The sequence below is a fragment of the Triticum urartu genome, chromosome 3A (genome assembly GCF_056163025.1).
Source record: "Triticum urartu cultivar PI428250 chromosome 3A, HENAU_Tu73, whole genome shotgun sequence".
Taxonomy (NCBI): Eukaryota; Viridiplantae; Streptophyta; class Magnoliopsida; order Poales; family Poaceae; genus Triticum; species Triticum urartu.
The window spans coordinates 323,203,565-323,231,350 of NC_141875.1; positions in this window are offsets into that span (position 1 = coordinate 323,203,565).

The following is a 27,786-nucleotide window of genomic DNA, read 5'->3' on the forward strand; positions in this document are numbered from 1 at the left end:
TATGATCATCATCGCACACTCCCTATACTTTCAGGATTAGTGTTGAACCTAAATAAGTGTTATTTGGTGTTTGCGTTGAGAATGAATATGATTTGATCATATTTATTGCAATACTGTTATTCATTTAAGTAAGAGAATAAATTGTTGTTCTGTTTACATGAATAAAACTTATATGGTTACACACCCAATGAAAATGGTTCGTTGGATCTCGATCGTAGTGATACACATATTCATAATATTGAAACCAAAAGATGCAAAGTTAATAATGATAGTGCAACTTATTTGTGGCACTGCCGTTTAGGTCATATTGGTGTAAAGCGCATGAAGAAAATCCATGCTGATGGGCTTTTGGAATCACTTGATTATGAATCAGTTGATGCTTGCTAACCATGCCTCAAGGGCAAGATGACTAAGACTCCGTTCTCCAGAACAATGGAGCGAGCAACAGATTTGTTGGAAATCATACATACTGATGTATGTGGTCTGATGAATATTGAGGCTCGCGGCAGGTATCATTATTTTTTGATCTTCAAAGATGATTTGAGCAGATATGAGTATATCTACTTGATGAAACACAAGTCTGAAACATTTGAAAAGTTCAAAGAATTTCAGAGTGAAGTGGAGAATCATCGTAACAAAAATAAAAGTTTCTACGATATGATCGCAGAAGTAAAATATTTGAGTTACGAGTTTGGCCTTCAGTTAAAAACAATGTGAAATAGTTTCACTACTCATGCCACCTAGAACACCACAATGTAATGGTGTGTCCGAACGTCATAACCGTACTTTATTAGATATGGTGCGATCTATGATGTCTCTTACCGATCTACCACTATCATTTTGGGGTTATACATTAGAGACAGCTGCATTCACGTTAAATAGGGAACCATCTAAATCCGTTGAGACGACACCGTATGAACTATGGTTTGGCAAGAAACCTAAGCTGCCGTTTCTTAAAGTTTGAGGTTGCAATGCTTATGTGAAAAAGTTTCAAGCTGATAAGCTCAAACCCAAATTGGAGAAGTGCGTCTTCATATGATACCCAAAAGAAAATGTTGGGTACACCTTCTATCACAGATCCGAAGGCAAGATATTCGTTGCTTTGAATGGATCCTTTCTAGAGAAGGAGTTTCTCTCGAAAGAAGTGAGTGGGAGGAAAGTAGAACTTGATGAGGTAACTATACCTGGTCCCTTATTGGAAAGTAGTTCATCACAGAAATCCGTTCCTGTGACTACTACACCAATTAGTGATGAAGCTAATGATGATGATCATGTAACTTTAGATCAAGTTACTACCGAACCTCGTAGGTAAACCAGAGTGAGATTCGCACCAGAGTGGTACGGTAATCCTATTCTGGAGGTCATGTTACTTGACCATGACGAGCCTACGAACTATGAGGAAGCGATGATGAGCCCAGATTCCGCGAAATGGCTTGAAGCCATGAAATCTGAGATGAGATCCATGTATGAGAACAAAGTATGGACTTTGATTGACTTTCCCAAAGATCAGCGAGCCATTGAGATTAAATGGATCTACAAGAGGAAGACGGACGCTGATAGTAGTGTTACCATCTACAAAGCTAGAATTGTCGCAAAAGGTTTTCGACAAGTTCAAGGTGTTGACTATGATGAGAGTTTCTCACTCGTATCTATGCTTAAGTCTGTCCGAATCATGTTAGCAATTGCCACATTTTATGAAATCTGGCAAATGGATAAACAAAACTGCATTCCTTAATGGATTTATTAAAGAAGAGTTGTATATGATGCAACCAGAAGGTTTTTTCAATCCTAAAGGTGCTAACAAAATATGCAAGCTCAAGCGATCCATCTATGGACTGGTGCAAGCATCTCAGAGTTGGAATATACACTTTGATAAGTTGATCAAATCATATAGTTTTATACAGACTTGCGGTGAAGCCTGTATTTACAAGAAAGTGAGTGGGAGCGCTACAACATTTCTGGTAAGTATATATGAAAGACATATTGTTGATCGGAGATAATGTAGAATTATTCTGCAAAGCATAAATGAATGTTTGAAAGGAGTTTTTCAAAGAAAGACCTCGGTGAAGCTGCTTACATATTGAGCATCAAGATCTATAGAGATAGATCAAGACGCTTGATAGGTTTTTCAATGAGTACATACCTTGACAAGATTTTGAAGTAGTTCAAAATGGAACAGTCAAAGAAGGAGTTCTTGCTTGTGATACAAAGGTGTGAAGTTGAGTAAGAATCAAAACCCGACCACGGCAGAAGATAGAGAGAGAATGAAAGTCATTCCCTATGCCTCAGCCATAGGTTCTATAAAGTATGTCATGCTGTGTACCAGACCTATTGTATACCCTGCCCTGAGTTTGGCAAGGGAGTACAATAGTGATCTAGGAGTAGATCACTGGACATTGGTCAAAATTATCCTTAATGGAATAAGGATATGTTTCTCGATTATGGAGGTGACAAAAGGTTCGTCGTAAAGGGTTACGTCGATGCAAGTTTTGACACTGATCCAGATGACTCTAAGTCTCAATCTGGATACATATTGAAATTGGGAGCAATTAACTAAAGTAGCTCCATGCAGAGCATTGTTGACATAGAAATTTGCAAAATACTTACGGATCTGAATGTGGCAGCCCCGTTGACTAAACTTCTCTCACAAGAAAAACATGATCACACCTCGGTACTCTTGGGGTGTTAATCACATAGCGATGTGAACTAGATTATTGACTCTAGTAAACCCTTTGGGTGTTGGTCACATGTCGATGTGAACTATGGGTGTTAATCACATGGTGATGTGAACTATTGATGTTAAATCACATGGCGATGTGAACTATATTATTGACTCTAGTGCAAGTGGGAGACTGAAGGAAATATGCCCTGGAGGCAATAATAAAGTTATTATTTATTTCCTTATATCATGATAAATGTTTATTATTCATGATAGAATTGTATTAACCGGAAACATAATACATGTGTGAGTACATAGACAAACAGAGTGTCACTAGTATGCCTCTACTTGACTAGCTCATTGATCAAAGATGGTTATGTTTCCTAACCATAGACATGAGTTGTCATTTGATTAACGGGATCACATCATTAGGAGAATGATGTGATTGACTTGACCCATTCCGTTAGCATAGCACTTGATCGTTTAGTTTGTTGCTATTGTTTTCTTCATGACTTATACATGTCCCTATGACTATGAGATTATGCAACTCCCGTTTACCGAAGGAACACTTTGTATGCCACCAAATGTTACAGCGTAACTGGGTGATTATAAAGGTGCTCTACAGGTGTCTCCGAAGGTACTTGTTGGGTTGGCGTATTTCGAGATTAGGATTTGTCACTCCGATTGTCGGAGAGGTATCTCTGGGCCCTCTCGGTAATGCACATCACTTAAGCCTTGCAAGCATTGCAACTAATGAGTTCGTTGCAGAATGATGTATTATGGAATGAGTAAAGAGACTTGCCGGTAACGGGATTGAACTAGGTATTGAGATACCGACGATCGAACCTCGGGCAAGTAACATACCGATGACAAAGGGAACAACGTATGTTGTTATGCAGTCTGACCGATAAAGATCTTCGTAGAATATGTGAGAGCCAATATGAGCATCCAGGTTCCGCTATTGGTTATTGACCGGAGACGTGTCTCGGTCATGTCTACATTGTTCTCGAACCCGTAGGGCCCGCACGCTTAAGGTTTCGATGACAGTTATATTTTGAGTTTATGAGTTTTGATGTACCGAAGGAGTTCGGAGTCCCAGATGAGGTCAGGGACGTGACGAGGAGTCTCGAAATGGTCGAGACGTAAAGATCGACATATTGGACGACTATATTCGGACATCCAAAAGGTTTCGAGTGATTCGGGTATTTTTCGGAGTACCAGAGAGTTACGGGAATACGTATTAGGCCTTATTGGGCCATACGGGAAAGAAGGAAAAGGGCCTCAAGGGTGGCCGCACCCCTCCCCTTGGTCTGGTCCGAATTGGACTAGGGAAGGGGGGGGTGCCCCTTCCTTCCTTCTCATTTTCCCTTCCTCTTTTCCTATTCCATATGGGAGGTGGAATCCTACTAGGACTAGGGAGTCCTAGTAGGACTCCACACTTGGCGCGCCCCCTCCTAGGGCCGGCCTCCTCCTCCCTTGCTCCTTTATATACGGGTGCAGGGGCCACCCCAAAGACACAACAATTGATCATTGATCTTTTAGCCGTGTGCGGTGCCCCCTTCCACCATAATCCTCGATAATATTGTAGCGGTGCTTAGGCGAAGCTCTACGACAGTAGAACATCAAGATCGTCATCACGCCGTCGTGCTGACGAAACTCTTCCCCGACATTCTGCTGGATCAGAGTCCGGGGATCGTCATCGAGCTGAACGTGTGCTAGAACTCGGAGGTGCCGTAGTTTCGGTGCTTGATCGGTCGGGCCGTGAAGACGTAGGACTACATCAACCGCGTTGTGCTAACGCTTCCGCTTCCGGTCTAGGAGGGTACGTAGACAACACTCTCCCCTCTTGTTGCTATGCATCACCATGATCTTGCATGTGCGTAGGAAAATTTTGAAATTACTACGTTCCCCAACAGTGGCATTCGAGCCTAGGTTTTATGCGTTGATGTAATATGCACGAGTAGAACACAAGTGAGTTGTGGGAGATATAAGTCATACTGCTTACCAGCATGTCACACTTTGGTTCGGCGGTATTGTTGGATGAAGCGGCCCGGACCGACACTTTGGTTCTAACGCTTCCGCTTCCGGTCTACGAGGGTACGTAGACAACACTCTCCCCTCTCGTTGCTATGCATCACCATGATCTTGCGTGTGCGTAGGAAAATTTTGAAATTACTACGTTCCCCAACACTGCACGCTACCAGCAAGCCTTGCGCCGCTATCATAGCCGCAACGTTCATGCCCGAAGCTTTGAGGAAGGCAATCTTGTTCTTCGGCACGTTCCGTCGGCCAAGAATTCCAACAAGTTTACGCCAAAGTGGGAAGACCCTTATCGGGTAATACGAGTTACCAGGCCCAGCGCAGTCCGCCTGGAGACCAAAGATGGTATTCCAGTGAGCAACTCCTGGAACATCGAACATCTTCGCAAGTTTTACCCATAAGGCGCGGTTGCTGGGCTCCCTGGCAAACCACCTTTTGTACATGCCTTGCCGGCAAGGCATGTAACCCTTTGTACAAAGCCAGGCGCAGACCGTGAGCATAAATGAAGCGCTGGCGCCCTAAATTTAGCATGCATGCTAGGTTGAGTCTCTCTCCATGTTAGGGTTGATAGTGCTTGGCGGCGACTAACCCATAGCATAGAGGTCGAGTATGCATCTCTCTGTTCCTTCCCGTCCTTTTTGGTTCGCAGGGTCCATTGACATTTCTGCTGAGCTATTTTGGAAGAAAGATAACAGGCCGACGCCCTGACCCCGACAAGCCAAGGTTGCCGGGGGCTGCAGGTCCAAGGATCCGATCACGGCAAGCCAAGGTTGTCGGGGGTTGCGACATCATATAAGTTTTTTTCCCCACTCTATTCCTCCGTATGAAACTTGAACATACGAGACTTCACTCGCCCTCATACCACCTTGCTCCCTCTGTCCCGTGTCCGAAAAACTTACTTTGGCCCGGAACTTGGTTGTAGTGCAATGGAAAGGGGACGAGCAAAGGGCCTAATCCTACTTGGCCCCTACCTCCACCAAGGGTGTGAGTGTAGCCGAGCTATAGAGCAGAAAGACGGCAAGGCCTGTTGCCGAGGTAAAGTGTTTATCTTAAGATAACAAGGACTCGTTCCTTGGTGTGGCCCTTTCACATACGCAAACAAAACCCGGCAAACACCCTTCTCCTCATTAAAATGTTTCTAAAAAGTACAATTCGTACAGAATGCATACATGAGCAAGGGGGTTGTGAGATTTAAATCTTACAAAGGCCCGTAGGCTTAAAAGCTAAAAAGAGATAAAATGCCCGTAATCACTTTCTTGTCCCTCTCCTCAGGAAACGGAACAAGATGGTGGAAGGGCGAAAGGAATGCATAGGCGAGGTACGAGCAACAGAAGATGCCAAGAGAACATGTCGGCAATCGTTCGGAAGGAGGCCGGTGATGACGGTGCCGGAGGAAGAGCCGAAAGACGAGGCAGCGGCCCGGCAATACGCGACGAAGGCGTCGAGGCCATCGTACTCCGACTTGATGGCCCGCCACCCGCCTTCTTCATCTTCCCTGTCCCTCCAACGCCAGCCGCCCAAGGCGACGACCTCAAGAAGTTCAAGGAGCTGGCGATGCAGATGATGGTGCTACCGGCGTCGCCCAAGAACGGTGTGCCCGACGCCTAGTCGACCACGTCATCCTCCCTCCCACTACCCTCTTCGTCGTTGTCGCTGTCCTCCTCGTCACCCTCGCCCGAAAGGAGCTTTCGCCATCAGTCGAGCTCTCCGCACAACACCCTAGCATGTGTCCCAAGCGCCTGAAGACCTTGATGGAGAACAAATCGCTCTCCACTAGCTTGAAGCAGAGGACATGCCCATCCATTAAGCAATGGGCACGTGCAAAGGTTTTCCAGCCCCGGTGAAGGAGCATCACTTGAGGGGCGGGGAACCCTGGGTTCACCCACATGTCGCCATGGCAACACCCCTTCATGTGAAGCCTCAGCCGTGATGGCTGGTCGATCTCCAGCACCCTCGTGAACGCCCGGGGAAGACGAAGGCGGCGGCGCAGCGGGCCATGCAGCTGCAGGATAAACTCGAGCGCTGAGTCCCCGACATGGCCACCCTGTGAAGCGGGAGGAGATGGCGGAGGATATGGCGACAGAGACGGAGACGACGCAGGCATCCCCCTTCCACAACCGCCTCTGCATCGACCGCCTCGCCAACCGCGGCCCCGTCCAGCGGCCCCAGCTCGAGCATGGCCGTCACCCTGGGTATCTGGCTCTTCCTTGACAGCTGCAGCCCTCTGGCGGGAGGAGGACCTGGTTGCCTCCACAGAGGAACGACCGCGGCCACGCCCCCTCGCCATGACCGTGGGTGGGGATGGAGATGAAGGGGAGACGCAGGGAGATGCTCTTCCTCCTACCCCTGAGTTCCCTTTTTATAGTTGGGGAGGGGAGGCCGAAATACTGGCTCTGCGCCCCTGAAGAACCTGCTCGAATCCGGATTATTAAAGTGGCAGCAAGCGAGGCCATCGACCGCCCTCCCCGCCCAATCGAAGGCACGTGAGTATCGACCCCCGCATGCCTTCCCATATTCCATGCGTCTGTCACCTACCCCGAGCCATGCATGCAGCGTATGTGGCATAAGGAGCAGGCATAGTGGGAAACGTGAAACGACGGTTCCAAGGCGGAGAGAGTAAATGAGCGGCGGCTCCGCCGTTTGGAGAGAACACACAAGCCGCCTCTTTACTATTCACGACGGATGATGCAAGCATGCTGCGGTCATTCCGCGCACGACCCCCACGTCACACATTCAACACGGGTCGTGGGGAAGCGCAACGGACGAGGGAATTACCACAGTTCTGGGCCCGACCCAACAACGCGTTGCGCTTATGTGTGGCCCAGGCCCAGGGGCTCCTGTCGGTGTACAAAATTAGGGGCTCTCCTTTTTACCCCTCTACTTGTGCACGAGCAGTCAGAGCCGCACCTGCTGCAACGCTTAGCAGGGCAAAGGGAGGAAGGAGAAGCACAAGAATACCAGAGCGGTGCTCCAACTAGGGGCGCAGAAGATGGAGCAACAAAACGGGTTTTCCCCCGGGCAAGATCCTTGCCAGGGCGGCCATCGCAGCCCCGGCAAGAGCCTTGCTGGGGCAACTTGCCCAAGCCAGCAGAGCGCAGCACCCTTGAGCCCAAGGGTTCCAACACCATCAGCCACATTGGAACCAAGGCTCGGGAGGCACCTCCATGGTGACGTACAAATCTTTGTGAGGACAAGGTCGCCTTCCTCCAAACACCGGGCATGAACCCTGCGGCTATGATAGTGACGCAGGGCTTGCTCATATCGTGCAGCACGCGTAGCAGCCAGGAGACGGTTCTCCTCGAGTAGCACAGCGTCATCACGCCGGTGCTGATCTTGCGCTACTTCATCGTAGGCAAGCACTCGAGGCGACACGTAAATGAGTTCCGTGGGGATAACTGCTTCTGCCCCGTAGACCAGGGAGAAGGGAGTCTGCCCGGTAGCTCAGTTTGGTGTCGTTCTGAGGGACTAGTGAACTATGGGCAGCTCCTTGATCTACCGCCAGCCGTGCTTCTGCAGCGTATCATAAGTTCTTGTCTTGAGTCCACATAGCACTTCAGCGTTCGCCCTCTCAGCTTGTCCATTGCTCCGGGGGTGTGCCACAGAGGCGAATGAGATCTTGCATCTGAGGGCATGAACATATTGCATGAAGGCGTGGTTCGTGAACTAGGTGCCGTTGTCGGTGATGGTCCTTGCCGAAACTCCAAAACAACAAACAAATTCTTTCATGAACTTGATAGCTGACTGAGCAGTCACCTTTCTCATGGTAGTCACTTCTGGCCACTTTGTAAAGTTGTCGATGGCAACGAACAAGAATTCAAAGCCCCCGATTGCTCGGAGGAAGGGGCCGAGGATATCGAGCCCCCAGACCGAAAATGGCCATGATAGAGGGATTGTTTGAAGAGCTTGGGCAGGCAGGTGTGTTTTCTTGGAATGGAACTGACAGGATTCACATGTCATGACTAGCCGGACCGCATCTTGGAGGGTTGTGGGCCAATAGAATCCTTGCCGGAATGCTTTCGCAACTAATGCCCTTGATCCAATGTGGGAGCCGCACATTCGTCTGTGAATCTCAGCCAGCAGTTCCTTTCCTTCTTCCCTGCAGTCACACTTCAATTTCACACCGTTGGGCCTCCTTCTGTACAGTGTGTCATTGAAAAACTGATACATACTGGCCCTCCAGGCTACTTTTTTAGCTTCATCTTTGTCACCGGGAAGCTCTCCGGTTTGGAGGATGTGGACAATGTGCCTTGTCCAAGTGGGAGCCTGGGGCTTGGCAACAAGGATTAGCGGCACCGCCTCTGCTATGGGAGCACCAGCCTCGTTCGTGGGGTTCGTGGACCCGGCTAGAGGGGGTGGTCCGATAGGCTGTGAGGAGTTTTTTCCGGTAGGGAATCTGCCGTGAGCGGACGACTCTACCGGGAGAGGCTTTCTGGTGTCCAACTTTCTCGTTTTCCAAGCAATTGTTATCGCGGATAGGGAGGGCTGAGTGAGATGGAGAACAAAAGTCCCTGGTTCCACTGGAAGCTTCTGCGCAACACACTTTGACAGATGATCAGCTATGCTATTTTCCGCACGGGGTATGTGCTCTGTTTGCAATCTGTCAAAGCGCTCCTCCAATCTCCTCACTTCCTTGATGTATGCCTCCATCAATGGACATTGATTATCCTTGTTGACTTTTCTCACCACAAGTTGTGAATCTCCTCGAATGATCAGCTTCTTAATTCCCAATTTGGCCACAATCCTAAGCCCGGCAAGTAGCCCTTCATACTTAGTTGTATTGTTGGTTGCTTCTTCCCAGGCAAAATGCATTTGCACGACGTACTTCAAGTGCTCCCCGGAGGGGGCGACAAGGAGCATGCTAGCTCCTGCACCTTGTGGGGAAAAAGCACCATCAAAATACATAATCCATTCTTGGGGCGATTCCTTGCCGGGGGTAATCGTCTCTGTCACCTCCTCATTAGGGGTTGGCATCCACTGTGCAATAAACTCTGCCAACGCCCTGCTCTGGATGGTTGATGTGCTCTCAAACTTCAAACCAAAGCTGGATAACTCCAAAGCCCACTCCACTATTCTGCCAGTAGCCTCAAGGTTTCAGAGTATCCTTTGCAAAGGGAAATGAGTAACAACCGTGATCTCATGGGCTTGGAAGTAGTGGCGAAGTTTCCTTGTGGCCAAGATTAGACCAAAGATCAACTTCTGCACACCAGAGTACCTCGGTCTAGCACCCTATAATAAGGAGCTGACGAAGTACACTAGGCGATGCACCACTTTCTTCCTCGCCGCATCCTTGGGGTCGTTATTGCTACCGTGCTCATTGTTGTCCTAACCCTTCTCTAATCCTACCACTCCTCACTTTCTGCCTCATCTACTTGCCGCTGGGCTTCCAAGGCCGCACTGACCACTTGGTTGGTTGCCGCCAAGTATAGCAACAATGGCTCCTGGGGTCTGGGAGCAACCAAGGTAGGTACTGAGGACAAATAAGCTTTCAACTCTCACAAAGCTGCATCTGCTTCTGGGGTCCACTTCATCGGGTCGGCCTTCTTCAAAATTTTGAAGAACAGCAGGGCATGCTCGACAGACTTGCAAATGAATCTTCTTAGCGCGCCAACACATCCTGTCAGGCACCTCACATCCTTAACTCTCCTTCGCGCTTGGATCTACTCGATGGCCTTGATCTTGTCGGGGTTGGCTTCGATCCCACGATGAGATACAGAGAAACCAAGCAGCTTGCAGGAGGGAACACCAAACACACACTTCTCTGGGTTGAGCTTCAAATTGATCTTACGCAGACTATCAAATGTCTCTTCCAAATCCTGAATAAGGGTGGCCTTATCCTTTGTCTTTACGACAATATCATCCATATAGGCTTCAATGTTTCTGTGCAACTATGGCTCAAAACCAATTTTGGTTGCCCTTGCAAAAGTAGACTCGACACTCTTGAGTCCGAATGGCATGCAGACAAAGTAGTACGTACCACAAGGAGTGATAAACGATGTATTCTCTTCATCTTCGATGGACATGAAGATTTGGTGATACCCAGAATATGCGTCCAAAAAGGAGAGCAAATCACAACCTGAAGTGGAATCCACAATCTGGTCGATGCACGGCAAGGGAAATTGGTCGTTCGGGTAAGCTTTGTTTAAATCTGTGAAATCTATGCACAACCTCCACTTCGCGTTAGCCTTCTGGGCTACCACTGTATTTGCCAACCACATGGGGTGCAGTACTCCTCTGAACAAACCAATTGCCTCAAGTTTCTTGATCTCTTCTGCAATGAACAGCTACCTCTCCAAGGCCTGCTTCCGGACTTTCTGCTCGGCAGGTCGGGCATGTGGGCAGACAACAAGGTGGTGCTCGATTACCTCCTTGGGAACACCGGGGATATCAGATGGTTGCCAAGCAAACACACCGATATTCGCCCACAGGAAGCAAACGAGCGTGCTTTCCTATTTGTCATCGAGGGTGGCGCTAATAGTACAAGTACCATCAACGCCAGCTAGCCCTGCCGAGACCTTCTTCACTTATGGTGTAGCAACCTTGGATCTCTCGCTGTTAGAACACTCCAGCACGTGGTCAACGAGTGTCGTGCACTCGGTGGGGGCACGCTTCCCGGACTCTTTGTCGAAGTCCCTACAATCTCTCTTCTTTCCTTTACTTTCCATGGCGGGAGCTGCCGCTGCCTCTGCTGCGACTGCGTCCCGGTACATCTTGTCAACACAAATGATTGCATCCTTCTTGTCTGATGGGATGGTAATGACTCCCAGCGGCCCATGCATCTTCAATGTGTTGTAGGCATAGTGGGATGCTGCCATGAACTTGGCCAGTGCCGGGCGTCCAAGAATCCCATTGTATGACAAGGGGAGATCAACCACATCAAACACAATCCTCTCAGTCCAGTAGTTCAGTTCTCCACCAAATGTATCCGGCAACGTGATCTTTCCCTTAGGACGGCTCCTGCCAGGATTAACTCCCTGAAACTTGCCAGTAACCTCTAGCTCTTCTTCTCCTATCTGAAGCATGTTGATTACTGCCGGGGAAATCAGATTCAGCCCGACCCGCCGTCCACCAGTATCTTCGTGACCTTGAGGTTGCGGATTGGTGGAGAGACCAAAAACGGCAAACACCCTACTACAGTGGTACGACTAGGATGGTCTTCCTCGTCAAAGATGATGGGCATATGGGACTATTTGAAAGGGTTCCGAGCCTCTAGCACTGGTTCCACGTCATTGACCTCTCTTGCCCACCGTTTGAGCTGGCGGTGAGAAGCATGCAAAGATGCACCTCCTTCAATGAACAGGGCGTCCATGGCCTTCTGAAATTCCTGCTCACTAGAGTCCTCTTCATCCTCTCCATCACTCTCATCATCATAGGTTTCCTTCTCTCGACCCCTGGCGGGCTTTCCTTTGGTTCTGAAAGGGTTTGCCGGGGCGGTTTGCTTCACCACCTCGGCCCTTACCACCAGTAACATTCTGACCTATTTCCTTATCACGCTCCTCATACTCTGCTTTCTGTTTCTTGACAAGCTGCTCAACTTGATAACACTCTTGAAGGTCGTGGCCCATGGTCCGATGAATCTTGTAGTACGGCCCATCACCCTTCCTGGCTTTATCGGCGGCAGCAGCTTCCCGGCAGTCAGTGCATGCGGCAGCTTCCTTGCCAGGGGCCTCGTCTTTGGCCTTCTTGCCGGTACTAGGCGTACCAATACCTTCAACAGTCATCACTACTTTATCTCTTCGCTTCTTACTGCGCTTCTTGCTCTTCTTCTGACTAGTTGATTCATCCTCATCCTCTGAATCAGCATTGGTGCAATCTTCCTCTCCGGGCAACTTCCTTCCTTCCTCCATCTGAGCACACTTATCCACCAGTGCGTAAAGCTCTTCCATAGTCTTGGGAAACCGTATGTTCATTTTGGAACAAATACGATGGTTGTGCACATTGGACTGGAAGGCATCTATTAAAGTGATTGGTAAGTTTTTGGTCAATTCAATACATGTGCTTGTTCTTTTTGATTCTAGTGCATCACATTCATTCATATCACGGGTATTCGTGGATAAACATAAGCTGCCTACCATAGTACTTAAGTCACCTATTCTTGTAAGTTCTCCAGGGGCTGAGATGGCGGCAAGCTTGGGTTGTTTTCAGATGCCTTTGTCTATTGGGAAGCATGTTTTTCCTACTGATTGAATATATTGAAGTCACAAGGTCTGGATATTATTTTGGAAATGGACTGGATGATCAAATATGAAGGTCTTATTGATTGTGCCAGTCGATCTATTACTCTCAGTGCACCAGAAGGAAAGATGATCAAATATGTATGTAAGTATAAGCGTAATCAGGTGCAAGTGAACTCTCTTAAGGGGGTAGCCTAGAAGAGGTGCCAGTTGTGAGGGATTATCCAGATGTGTTTCCAGAGGAGTTTCCAGGTATGCCACCAGACAGAGATATTGAGTTTCTTATTGATTTAATACCAGGCACTGGACCTATTGCAAAGAGACCGTATAGAATGCCTCCTCAATAGTTGGAGGAATTGAAGAAGCGGATAAGAGAATTGCACGCACAAGGATTTATTCGCCCAAGTTCATCACCTTGGGGAGATCCAGTTTTGTTTGTGGAGAAGATGGATGGGACCTTGGGGATGTGTGTTGATTATCGTTCTCTGAATGAGGTAACCATTAAGAATAAGTATCCTTTGCCAATGATAAATGATCTATTTGACCAGTCTGAAATTAGCAACATTATGAAGCCTACTTTGCATGCTTGTGCTAGTCACCACATAGATCAGAAAAATACAAGACTTGCACCCCTATAAAGAAGGCATGATGGAGCTCATAAAACATGTAGACATCAAGCTCATAGGATGCACACACAAAATGCAACAAAAATGACAAATCATCAAGTTCCGCTAACTCTCAGCAGACAACATCATATAGCACTTTTGCAACAAGGTTTAGGGCACTAATATGGATAGTAACATGCAGGCAAATGACACTAACACGAAGAGCATCATGAGAGGAACATTTTGATATATCATATGCATGATTCGGAGCTACGGACACGGAGTTATGGCATGACAAAGAGGGCATAAAAATATCACAGGGCAAAAGGACGGTGAAAATATACCACACGAATCTCAGATCTAGGGTTCTGGGGCATGCATCCCGAGGTGGCGGCGCGAGCTTGCTGGAGTTTGACCGGAGAAGAAGAGGACGACGAGGTGGCGGCAACAGCCAGGGTTGGAGGGGTCGCTGGAGCTCGGGCTCCTCGGAGAGGACGTGGAGGACGCCGGATCCGGCAGAGGCGGCGCCAGCGATGGCGCGCGCCGGAGAGGATCGTGCGAGCGGTGCGGCGGAGCGGCGAGGAGGCGAGGCGCCGGTGGAGAGGCGGTGGCCGAGGCGCGCGGTGGCACCGGGCGGAGGAACGGGTGCGGGTGCGCGGCACTTGGGCCGTGGGGGCCGTCCTCAGGCCTGAGCGGGCCGGTGGCGCGGGCGGCGGTTGCGGCCACATGGTAGCACCCGATTGGCACGGGGCGCAGTGGCGGACGGAGGCAGACACGTCCGTCGGTGGGGAGAAGTGTCCGACATCGAGAGGGAGGATTTGCTAGGGTTAGACTACAAGAATTTCGGGAGGTGCATTTATATATGTGGAGGGAGCTAGGACTGTCCAAATGATGTGCTGTTTTTTCCAACACGATCGTAATCCAACGACGGAGAGCATGGAGGGGGTTTAGATGGGCTAGTGGGCTGTTTTGGAGGGGTGTTCGGCTACAACAAGAGAGGGGATTTTGCGGTTACCCGGTTAACCGTTGGGGCATCAGACGACCTCCAAATGGAACGAAATTTGACAGGGAGCCTATCGGTGATGTACCAAGGCCACTCGACAAATCTTGACCCATTCCGAGAATGTTTTTCTCCCGCTCACGAATCGAGATTATAGGGGTGCAACGGGGGCACGAGAGAGCGTCGGATTGCGAAACGGACAACGGGTAAAATGACCGGATGCATGAGACGAACATGAATGCAAATGAGATGCACATGATGACATAATATGAAATGCATGACATGAACAAAATGCAAAACAAAGATAAGAACACAACCACAAAGGGAAATATCATATCACATAACTGAAAATGGCAAGAGTCGGAGTTACAAATATGGAAAGTTACATCCTGGGTGTTACAGTAGAGCTTATCAGACCCGATCATCACGTGGTGTCTCGGCACGACGAACTATAGCAATGGTGCATACTCAGGGAGAACACTTATACCTTGAATTTTAGGGAGGGATCATCTTATAATGCTATCGCCATACTAAGCAAACTAAGATGCATAAAGGATAAACATCACATGCAATCAAAATATGTGACATGATATGGCCATCATCATCTTGTGCCTTTGATCTCCATCTCCAAAGCACCGTCATGATCTCCGTCGTCACCGTCTTGGCACCTTGATCTCCACAGTAGCATCATTGTCATCTCACCAACTATTGCTTCTACGACTATCGCTACCTCTTAGTGATAAAGTAAAGCAATTACATGGTGATTGCATTTCATACAATAAAGCGACAACCATAAGGCTCGTGCCAGTTGCCGATAACTTCTACAAAACATGATCATGTCATACAATAATTTATATATCATCACGTCTTGACAATATCACATCACAACATGCCCTGCAAAAACAAGTTATGCATCCTCTACTTTGTTGTTGCAAGTTTTACATGGCTCCTACGGGCTTCTAGCAAGAACCGTTCTTACCTACGCATAAAAACCACAATGATTTTTCGTCAAGTGTGTTGTTTTAACCTTCAACATGGACCGGCCGTAGTCAAACTCGATTCAACTCAAGTTGGAGAAATAGACACCCGCTAGCCACCTGTGTGTGAAGCACGTCGGTAGAACCAGTCTCATGAACGCGGTCATGTAATGTCAGTCCAGGCTGCTTCATCCAACATACCGCCGAATCAAAGTAAGACGTTGGTGGTAAGCAGTATGACTATTATCTCCCACAACTCTTTGTGTTCTTCTCGTGCATATCATATATGCATAGACCTGGCTTGGATGCCACTTTTGGGGAACGTAGTAATTCAACAAAAAATCCTACGATCAAGCAAGATCTATCCAGGAGATGCATAGCAATGAAAGGGGAGAGTGTGTCCACGTACCATCGTAGACCAAAAGCAGAAGCGTTATGTTAACACGGTTGATGTAGTCGAACGTCTTCATGATCCAACCGATCCAAGTACCGAACATATGGCACCTCCGTGTTCAGCACACGATCAGCACGATGACGTCCCACGATCTCTTGATCCAGTAAAGGGTCGAGGGAGAGTTCCGTCAGCACGACGGCGTGGTGATGGTGTTGGTGATGTGATCCGCACAGGGCTTCTCCGAAGCACTACGACAATATGATCGAGGTGGTAAACTGTTGAGGGGGGCAATACACACGGCTAAGGGACAATTGATGTGCCTTTGGTATGCCCCCGCCCTTGTATATAAAGGAGAGGGAGGAGGTGGGCGGCCATGAGGGGGCACGCCAAGGGGGAGCCCAACTAGGATTCCCAATCCTAGTTGGACTCCCTTTCCTATTCCAAGAGGGGGAAAGAGGGAAGGAGAGGGAGAGGTAGTGGAAAGAGGTGGCTGCGCCCCCTCCCCTTAGTCCAATTCAGACTCCCTTGGGGGGGGCGCCACCCTGCGGGCTGCCCTCTCCTACTCCCTTGTGGCCCATTAAGGCCCATAACTTCCCTTGGGGGGGGGGGGTTCGGTAACCCCTCGGTTCCCCGACAAATGTCTGAAACGTCCCGAAATCATTTCGGTGTCGGAATACCTTCGTCCAATATATCAATCTTTACCTCACTATCATTTCGGGACTCCTCGTCATGTCCGTGATCTCATCCAGGACTCCTAACAAACTTCGGTCACCAAAACACATAACTCATAATACAAATCGTCATCGAACGTTCATCGTGCGGACCCTACGGGTTCGAGAACTATGTAGAAATGACCGAGGCACATCTCCGGTCAATAACCAATAGCAGAAACTGGATGCTCATATGGATCCTACATATTCTACGAAGATCTTTATCAGTCAAACCGCATAACAATATACGGTATTCCCTTTGTCCTCGGTATGTTACTTGCCCGAGATTCGATTGTCGGTATCATCAAACCTAGTTCAATCTCGTTACCAGCAAGTCTCTTTACTCATTCTGTAATGCATAATCCCGCAACTAACTCATTAGTCACATTTCTTGCAAGGCTTATAGTGATGTGCATTACTGAGAGGGTGCAGAGATATCTCTCCGATACTCGGAGTGAGAAATCCTAATCTCGATCTATGCCAACTCAACAAACACCACCGGAGACACCTGTACATCATCTTTATAATCACCCAGTTACATTGTGACATTTGGTAGCACACCAAGTGTTCCTCCGGTGTTCGGGAGTTGCATAATCTCATAGTCAGAGGAATATTTCTAAGTCATGAAGAAAGCAATAGCAATAAAACTAAACGATTATTATGCTAAGCTAACAGATGGGTCTTGTCCATCACATCATTCTCTAATGATGTGATCCAGTTGATCAAATGACAACACATGTCTATAGTTAGGAAACTTAACCATCTTTGATTAACGAGCTAGTCAAGTAGAGGCATACTAGGGACACTCTGTTTGTCTATGTATTCACACATGTACTAAGTTTCCGGTTAATACAATTCTAGCATGAATAATAAACATTTATCATGATATAAGGAAATATAAATAACAATTTTATTATTGCCTCTAGGGCATATTACCTTCAAGGAATAGCAAGATCCTCTTCCGATGGCAATTTGACTGACAGATTATACAACACATCAAGAAATATATTAGGAGGTACCGTCTTACATTGAGATCCGAGCCGGCTCAATGCATCAGTTGCCTCATTCTTCATTTGATCCAGATGCTCCACCTGATAACCTTTGTAGAAACCAGCGACATTGTCAACAGCCCGGCCATAAGCCGCAAAGAGCGGGTCTTTGGAATCCCAAGTGCCTGAAACTTGCCGAGCCACTAAATCTCAATGGCCAAAGCACCTGGCCCGGCTTAAATTAATCTCTTTGGCCCTCTGAAGGCCATGGAGCAAAGCCTCATACTCAGCCGCATTGTGCATATAGGGAAACATCAACCTCAGAGCATAACAAAATTTATCACGTCATGGGGAAGTCAAAATGACTCCAGCCCCCGAGCCCTCTAACTGCCTGGACACATCAAAGTGAATAGTCCAATATGTGTTATTAGGTTTCTCCTCAAGCTTCTGTAACTCCATCCAATCATTGATGAAATCCACACGAGCCTGAGATTTGATAGTTATCCTTGGCACATACTTCAAACCATGGGTCCAAGCTCAATGGCCCACTTAGCCACTCGGCATGTAGCCTCTCTGTTCTGAATATGTCCCTCAAAGAGGCAGAATTGACCACTGTAATGGGATGGCCAAGAAAATAATGCTTCAGCTTATGACTAGCCATGAATACCCCATACACCAATTGTTGCCAATGTGGGTATCGCTGTTTGGACTCAATTAACACTTCACTGTCATAATAAGCTGGCCTCTGAATTGGGTACTCTTACCCGTCTCCTTATGTTCCACTACAACCGCCACACTAACAGCTCTGCTGTTAGCCGCCATGTATAAAAGCAAGGGTTCTTTCTCAATGGGAGCCGCAAGGACTGGCAGCTCAGCTAGCTGCGTTTTGAGTGCCTCAAATGCCTCATTAGCCGCGTCACTCCAGACAAAATGGTTTGTTTTCTTCATTATTTGGTATAAAGGAATTGCCTTTTCTCCCAGGCGGCTTATGAACCGGCTTAAAGCGGCGATGCGACCCGCCAAGCGCTGGACGTCATTAACACACGCCGGCTTAGGCAATGAAGTAATGTCCTTAATCTTCTCCGGGTTAGCTTCAGTACCTCTCTCAGAGACCAGAAAACACAAGAGCTTGCCTACAGGCACAACAAAAACACACTTGGTCGGGTTAAGCATCATCTTGTAGACCCGGAGATTGTCAAAGGTCTCTTTTGAATCCTCCAACAGAGTCTCCCTCTTTCTGGACATGACAACAATATCGTCCAGATAAGCATTAACATTGCGCCCAATCTGGTCATGGAAACAGTTCTAGACACAACATTCGTAAGTTGCATGCGCACTCTTGAGCCCAAAAGGCATAGACACATAGCAGAAAGCCCCAAAGGGTGTGATACAATCGTCTTCTCTTGGTCTTTAACTACCATCTTAATCCGATGATAACCAGAATAAGCATACAGGAAGCTCAAATGCTCACAACCCGTCGTGGCATCTATGATCTGATCAATATGGGGAAGAGCAAAAGGATCAGGTGGACAGGCCTTATTGACGTCTGTATAATCCACACACATATGCCAAGTGCCATTTTTCTTAAGTACCAGCACCGGGTTAACCAACCACTCAGGGTGAAAAACTTCAACGATGAACCCGTCCACCAAGAGCCGTGCCACATCCTCTCCAATGGCCTCGCGTCTCTCTTCATTAAAATGGCGAAGGAACTACTTCACCCTTACGATCAATATTGAGAGTGTGCTCAGGAAGTTCTCTTGGTACACCTGGCATGTCTGAAGGCTTCCATGCAAAGATGTCCTGATTCTCACGAATGAACTCGATGAGCGCGCTTTCCTATTTCGGAACCATGTTAGCACTGATAGTGAACTGCTGAGAGGAGTCGCCAGGGACAAAGTCAACCTGCTTGGTATCATCTGCTGACTTAAACTTCAACAAAGGGTCTTGCTCTGTGGTTGGCTTCTTTAAAGGGGCCATATCAGCCGGGTCAAAATTATCTTTATAAAACTTAAGCTCCTCTGTGGCATAAGCAGAATCAGCATAGGCAGCATCACCTTCTTCACATTCCAAAGCAATCTTTCTATTACCATGGATTGTAATGGTACCCTTACATCCTGGCATCTTAAGCTACATATACACATAACAAGGTCGTGCCATAAATTTAGCATAAGTCGGCCGTCCAAACAAAGCGTGGTAAGGGCTCTTGATCTTAACTACTTCAAACCACAACGTCTCTGCCATGTAATCATAATCATCACCAAAAGCCACTTCTAAGGCAATCTTACCAACTGGATATGCCGACTTACCAGGTTCCACACCGTGAAAGACTGTAGAGGATGCCTTAAGATCTTTATCAGTCAAATTCATTCGATGAAAGGTATCATACTAAAGGATATTGATGTTGCTTCCACCATCCATGAGGACTTTAGTGAATTTGTAACCCCCAACCTGAGGAGCTACCACTAATGCTAGCTGACCCGGATTATCAACCCAGGGCGGGTGGTCTTCTCTACTCCATGTGATTGGCTGCTCTGACCACGGCAAGTACTGAGGTATTACCGGCTCAACTAAATTGACCGCGTGCTTATGAACCTTCTAACTGCTCTTGCAAAGACATGTGGTGAAAACATGATATTGGCCACTGTTAAGCTGCTTTGGATTACTCTGATATCCTGACTATTCTTGATGGTTACCTTGACTGGGCTATTGGTTATAATTGCCCTGATTGCCCTATCCTTGATATCCAGAATTTGAGTCGCCGCCACTAAAGCCGGGCCCGTGTGAGCCGGATCTGAACCCGTTAGGCGTGCCATTATTACTGTCATGATTCTGATGAAAACTGGAATTCCTATATTCCTTCATAATGAAACAATCGTTCCACAAATGAGCCACTGGCTTATTATGAAAACTGTGTTTCAGGCAAGGTACGTTCAACATCGCCTCAAGGTTAAATCTCGGCCCTCCAATGCCCAGCTCACCATGGCGCTGGTTTTTCTAACCAGTATTTGTGTTAGCTGCAAGATCTGACCCACCATCTGGGTGTCTGCGCTTTCCACCATTGCCCTAGTTGTGACCATTATGTTCCAGTCACATTCTGCTGCTGACCCTTACCATTACCGTTCTTTTTGGCCTTGTTGGATTTTTCATCATCGAACACCGAATCCTTGGTGGTATCAGAGTCAGCATACTTGATGAGAGCCGCCATGAGCACTCCCATGTCATTGTAGTGAAGCTTAAGCCACCCCAACTTCTGCTTGAGAGGTGTGAAGTGACAATTCTTCTCTAAAATCAGAACAGCAGAGCCGGTTGTAATGTTATCCGATGAACCGTAATAGCTGAAACCTGACGAACCCAATGGTGGGCTGACTCATTCTCTCGCTGAAAACAAGCGTCCGGATCAATAATTGATAGGGGCTGCTTACATGTGTCTTTAAAATTCTAAATAAGACGCGCTTTCAACTCAACCCATGAATTGATAGAATTGGCAGGTAACCCATTCAACCAGGTTCGAGCTGGCTCATTCAGCATCATGGTGAAGTACTTGGCACATACATCATCATTAACATCTAACATCTCCATAGCTAGCTCGTAGCTTTCAATCCAAGCCTCGGGCGAAAGATCAGCTATGCAATTAGGTGCTTTACGAGGACCCTTAAAATCTTTAGGCAGGTGCTCATTCCGTAGAGCTGACACTAGACACGACACACCAACTGTCCTGAAAGTCATTCTGGCTTCGACAGATGCCTATAGGTTTAACTAAAACTGCTGATGAGCCCCCAGTTGAGCCGCTAATGCCGCCTCATGACGGGATCTAGTCTGATCTACAAGGGCCTGAGCATTATGATCATCACGGGGCGGGTTATGCCCACAGGGCGGGTCATCATGCGGGGCAGGTTACGACGTCGTTCGCTGCTGGAAACTGCCAGTGACTCAATGCGCCAGTTGTAACTTCGAATTTGGCGTGGTGTTGAGTGAATTCGCTCACGGCTATATGAGTAAGCCACCTGCAGACCACAGTTGTCTAGAGAAGCTCCACGATGTTCTAGGTCTCTATCGTAGCTGGAGACTTGCCCTTGATCTGAATAGCTGCCAGCCGTGAGGATGCTAAGCAGGTCTGGCACACGATGCTGAGCCGCCGCTCCGGTCACACGCGCCTCAGCAACCCGGGTCACACCGAGCGGGTTACTCGTTCCTGCTCCGGGTGTCTTAAAAAGATTCTGCCCCTCAAATTTCTAAGGCAGGCGGCTCTGGTATCTCCTTCGAAGAATAGTGTTTGATGCATTCTGATCCATATTTAAACAAAAAGCTTCCGCCCTTATCCTCTGTGTTTGGGTCTCCAACGCGGCTCGTTCCGTGGCCATCCTGACATTCTCTACATCAAGATCTTCTCGGGCCTTCACCACCTCATCCTGCAGCTTCGCTACCTCTGCATTGTGTTGTACTTGAGTCCCCGGAGTTACCTCTGCAGCTAACAGAGTCACCAAGGTGTCCAATAGCCCAGATAAAACTTGAGCCAGTGGCCGCGCCGATCCGCTTTCCCCGGCTATCGCAGCGGCAGTTGAGCCGGATATCATGGTTGCGGCAGTTGAGGACTTCAACCTAGGTTCTGTGCCAGCCATAAAAACAGTAGCCCTGTCGGAGGCTCACAGGGATTTGGAATACTGTCACCATCCAAATAGCCCCCAAGCCCGCCGTCCTGAAGCTGATAGATTGACTCGGTCTCTCCAGTTGAGAACTCATCATCTGCATAGATGGTCGTCTCTCCACCAGACACAGATCCTTCCTCGAGATCCGGTCCATGAACAAAGCCAACGAAGGCATGCTTCTGGCTGGGTTCAACCCTGGCGGGTCGTGCGTGCTGAGCCATTTCGATTATGTCGGTGCAGATGTCTGGCTCAGGCTCTGACTCGCCGATCTTGTCGATGAAGACGTAAATTCCGCCATAGGGGACCCGGTACCCATACTCGATTGAGTCGGCCTCAAGGACCCAGCCTTCGTCGTCGATGTAGATCTTGCAGCAACGACTCTTGGTCATCCAGCCCGTGGCGTATCCTTTGATCCCTGAGAGGCTGCCCTTCAAGAACTCGAAACCACCATGCTCTAGCCCTACGGTGGGCACCAACTCTCGTTGTTTTGTCACGGCAAATGCCCTGTGAAAGGACTTAGGTGCGGAGCCATCGCCATGTAGGTTAGGTCAAAGGTGTTGAACAGGACAAAGGACACAAAAGATTTACCCAAGTCCGGCCCCTCACAACGAGGTAAAAGCCTACGTCCCACTTCTAGTTGTATTGCTTGAGTTTGGATTACAAGAGAGCAAATACACTTGACCTAGTTCTAGACTGATTGTTTCTTCGGTTGACCCACCGCCGGGTCTCACCTTTATATACACAGGTCAAGGTCCGGTGGCTTACAAGAGTCTGGGTCAGGCTACACAACGTAACCGACCCTGGTTCTAATTCCCTTGCCTTACTAAGCAAGTCATCATCAGGCGGCTCACTTCTTTGGGTCTTGAGCCACCTCCTGGTCTTGGGCCTTCAATAAGCCCGCTTATGAACTTTCATCTTCAGATCATGTCATCTTGGGCATCCTGGACCTTTTACACATTAAGGCGCCAACGGTGTAACCCGACCCCTCCTGGGCGGGTCACACCGCGGGGTATTTCCCCAACAACTCCATAAAGATACAAGTGAAGATCAATGAGTAGTCAAATAGTTAAATAGCCATGGGAGGACTCTATCTCATTCAAGATTTCAGATCTAATGATTTTATTCAAACATCAAGTAAAATAAAAATACGCTCCAAGCAAAACACATATCATGTGATGAATAAAAATATAGCTCCGAGTAAGGTATACCGATGGTTTTGAAGACGAAAGAGGGGATGCCTTCCAGGGCATCCCCAAGCTTAGGCGCTTGAGTCTTCCTTGAATATTACCTTGGGGTGCCTTGGTAATCCCCAAGCTTAGGGTCTTTCCACTCCTTATACTCCTCATATCGATATCTCACCCAAAACTTGAAAACTTCAATCACACAAAACATAACGGAACTTCGTGAGACCGGTTAGTATGATAAAGAGAAAATCATTCACTTTGGTACTGCCAAGATAAGATTAATAATTGTTCTCACACAATTCCTACTATACCATAACATTTCTACAATTTATATTGAGCAATATAAGCCATAGAAACTCCAAAACATGCAAACTATGCATTGAAAACAGAATCTGTCAGAAACAGAACAGTTTGTAATGACCTGAACAGCAGTCATACTTTTGCTACTCCAAAAATCTTGAAAAATTAGGACAACCTAGGAAATTTGTATATCAATCTTGTGTAAAATATTCAGATCAAAAATCACGCTTCTGTGATTTTTTTAAAATTCTGGCAATGAGCGTAAAAGTTTCTGTCTTACTTTGCCCAAACACTAATTAAAACACCAAAAAATACTACAGAGGTAATAATGTGTATTTATTGAAAAAAAACCAAAAACCAAAACTATAAAAATAAAATTGGGTTGCCTCCCAATTAACGCCCCTAGGTAGGCATGATACTTTAATGATATTCTTCCAAGGAAATTTTGATGATAGTATTATTAATACTCCACAAGATATAAGTGAAGTTCATGGAGCATTCTACAATTAATATAGATTTACGAACATCCAAGCTCAAAATATATAAGGGAAGCACACGAAGCATTCTATAAAGCCATAGTCAAAAGATTTAAGTGAAGCACATGAAGCATCCTATAAATGAATGAAGGACTATCTCATAGTAGCATGGTGCATAAAGGAAAAGAAAATTAAATTAAATGCAAGAGACACATATCATGTGAACAAAACAAAAACTGAGGTATACTGATAATTGTTGAGGAATAAAGATGGGTTGCCAATCGGGGCATCCCCAAGCTTAGATGCTTGAGTATCCTTGAAATATTTACTTGGGGTGCCTTGGGAATCCCCAAGCTTTAACTCTTGCCTCTCCTTATTCTTCTCATGTCGATAACTCCTCGATCTTTGAACACTTCATCCACACAAAACTTAACAAAAAACATCGTGAGATCCGTTAGTATAACAAAGGAAATCACTACCTTTAGGTACTATTGTAAACTCATTCCAATTTCATACTAACATTATATCTACAGTATTCCAACTTCACCATGGTTCATACCCCATGATACAACCCATAGATTCATCAAAATAAGTGAACAACACAAAGAAAATGGAATCTGTCAAAAACAGGACAGTCTATAGCAATCAGGAATATTTTTATATTTCTATAACTCCAAAAGTTCTAAAACAAATAGGACAAAATAAAGAATTTCTATATAAGTACTGTGTAAAAATTCCAATAGTTTGTCATGCTCCAGTAAAAAATGTAAATTAAATTACTACAGAAAAAGTTTCTATTTTTTTGCTGCACACACCAAACAAGCAATTTAAACATTCTAAACGTAAACCTTGGCACATTATTTTTATAATACAATGGATATATATGCAAGGGGATAATTATTTTTTAGAAACTTCCATGAAAAATTCTACATTTTTCCATGAGCATGAACACAACTGTTCAAGGTCGACCTTCACTTCTCCCACGCATAACCTTCCAATCACTGCTCTTTTTGAAAAAGTTTTTAGGCATAAGAGGCAAGTATATTTTTTTGTATTTTTCATTATTTAAAATGTCTTTTTTGTTTCAGCCACAACTAAATAAAACAAAATGGAAAACAAAATCTAGTTAGTGAAGAAAGCAAACAAGCACACATGAGAATATCGATCCCACGTTATTGCTCCCCGGCAATGGCACCAGAAAAGAGCTTGTTAATACCCAAGTGCAAGGAATCATCGTAGCAATTTCCAAAGGTGGAAGTGATAAGTATGAAGTGTCGAACCCACAATGAGGTAAAGGTCAGATCAATATTCTCCCAAGTCCTATTTGCCACTGATACGACTCTACGTACACCGAACGTTTGCTTCCAACTAGAAGCGAAAAATAAAACTATGTTGTGGGTATGAAGAGGATAGCTTTGCATGATATCGGAGAACTAAAATACAATAGTAGGTGTTGTCAACATAAAGTTAGAATATATTACTATATATTATAAATAGCGAACGTGGAATAATGGTGGATCGGTGTGCGGAATTATCCTAGGCAATCGTTAACCAGATCGATAATCATTTTTGAAATTTTATATGAGGGAGAGGCATAAGCTAACATATTTTGTCTACTTGGATCATATGCACTTATGATTGGAACTCTAGAAAGCATCTGCAACTACCAAAGATCATTAAGGTAAAACCCAACCATACCATTAAAGTATCAAGTCCCCTTTATCCCATACTCAACAACCCCATTACTCGGGTTTAAGCTTCTGTCACTCTAGTAACCCATTATAAGTGAATCATGAACATATTACAGGACCCTACAGCAGGAATCCTTCACGTGTGCGCTGTAAGGAAGGCACCATAGGACAGCAGCAAAATAAAACATACAACTCAAACCAATCTAGATCATCAATCAACCCAAAATACAAAAGAAATCTACTCAAAACATCATAGGATGGCAACACATCATTGGATCATAATATGTGGCATAAAGCACCATGTTCAAGTAGGGGATTATAGTGGGGTGCGGGAGAGTGGACCGTGTAAAAGAGATGAGGAAGGTGATGACGATGGTGATGTTTATTAAGACGATCACCGCGGCGATGGTTCCCATGGCGACACTCTGGTGCCACCGAGAGAGAGGGGGAGAGGGTCTCCCCCGTGTGCTTCCTCCTCCGTGGCCTCCCCTAGATGGGGGGAGGTTCTCCCTCTGGTCCTTGGCCTTCATGGTGATGATGGCCCCTTCTGGCTTCCTCCTCCATGGCCACCGGTGATGATGGCCCCCTCTGGCAGGGTGCCAAAGAGGGCCTAGATTGATTTTTCGTGGCTACAGAGGCTTGCGACGGCGGAACTTCTGATCTAGGTTTCTTTCTAGGGGTTTTGGTATTAATAGGAACTTTTGGCGTCGGTCTCACGTTAAGGGGGTCCACGAGGTAGCAGCAAGACAGGAGCACCCTCCCGGGGAGTAGGCCACACCCCCTTACCTTTCCGTCGCCTTGGGACTCTTCTGGCCCAACCCCGATGCCTTGAGGATCTATTTTGGTCCATAAAAAATCACCGTCAATATTCATCCCATTCCGAGAACTTTTATTTCTGCACAAAAAATGACACCACAGTAGTTCTGTTGAAAACAACGCCAGTCCAGGTTAGTTCTAATCAAATCATACCAAAACCATATAAATTGTTGTAAACATGGCATGAATACTTCATAAATTATAGATACATTGGAGATGTATCAATACGGTGGGTTGTACAGAAAGTAAAGTTTTCTTACCCAGATGCTCACTTAGATCCCCACTTTATTTTGAAGAAAACTCATCATGATCTAAGGTGCCAGAGTCTAAGTGGCGGCTCAGGCGATTTAATGGCCGGGTTGAGTGATGAACCCTCTGCCCATTAGAGGCCTCCTGAGGTGCCACCCAGTCCAACTTTTTCCTTACCCAAAGCCATTCTTGTAAGACATCCTCTTAACCCTTCCAACTCCAATTACCAGGAGTCGCCACCATCTTCAGGCGGCTCATCTCAAACGCAGATGCCTACTTTCATCATAAACCGAGGGTAAGTCTTTGATTTTTCTTATAACCATATAACTTATTGTCATATACGTCCTAATATTCCGTTATGATTCCAGTGTCAAAGACAAAGAGAATAAGAGAAAGACTGGCAACTCTTCCAAAGCCCATGAATTTCCTGAGTCGGGAGAACAGGTGTTGAGAACCCCTAAGGTCCATATTGATGATCCCGAAGAACATCATAATGACAAATTTGACCCGCCTCCACAGACTGAGGGATTAGTTTCTGAAGCCATGGATGCTGACACTAACCCGGTGAATAACCCTGACCCGCCAAGTCCTAAACCTTGTTCACCCTCTGCCAAACCGACTAATGAGATCCCATCTGATGAAAATGTTGATGATATTGCTATTACTGTGTCAGCTTTATGGTGCCCGAAGTGTCCAGAGTGCTAACCAAGCACTCAACCAAGGAAGAGATGCCTTTATTGGAGACTGGCAAGACAAAACTGGATTTGGAAAGCTATGCAACATTCACTCCAGGCTAGTTGCACACAGGATATCTAAGCCGCCTTCATACAAGCCGTGATATGGAAGCTGGCTTAGTCAATCTGATGATGCAAAAGT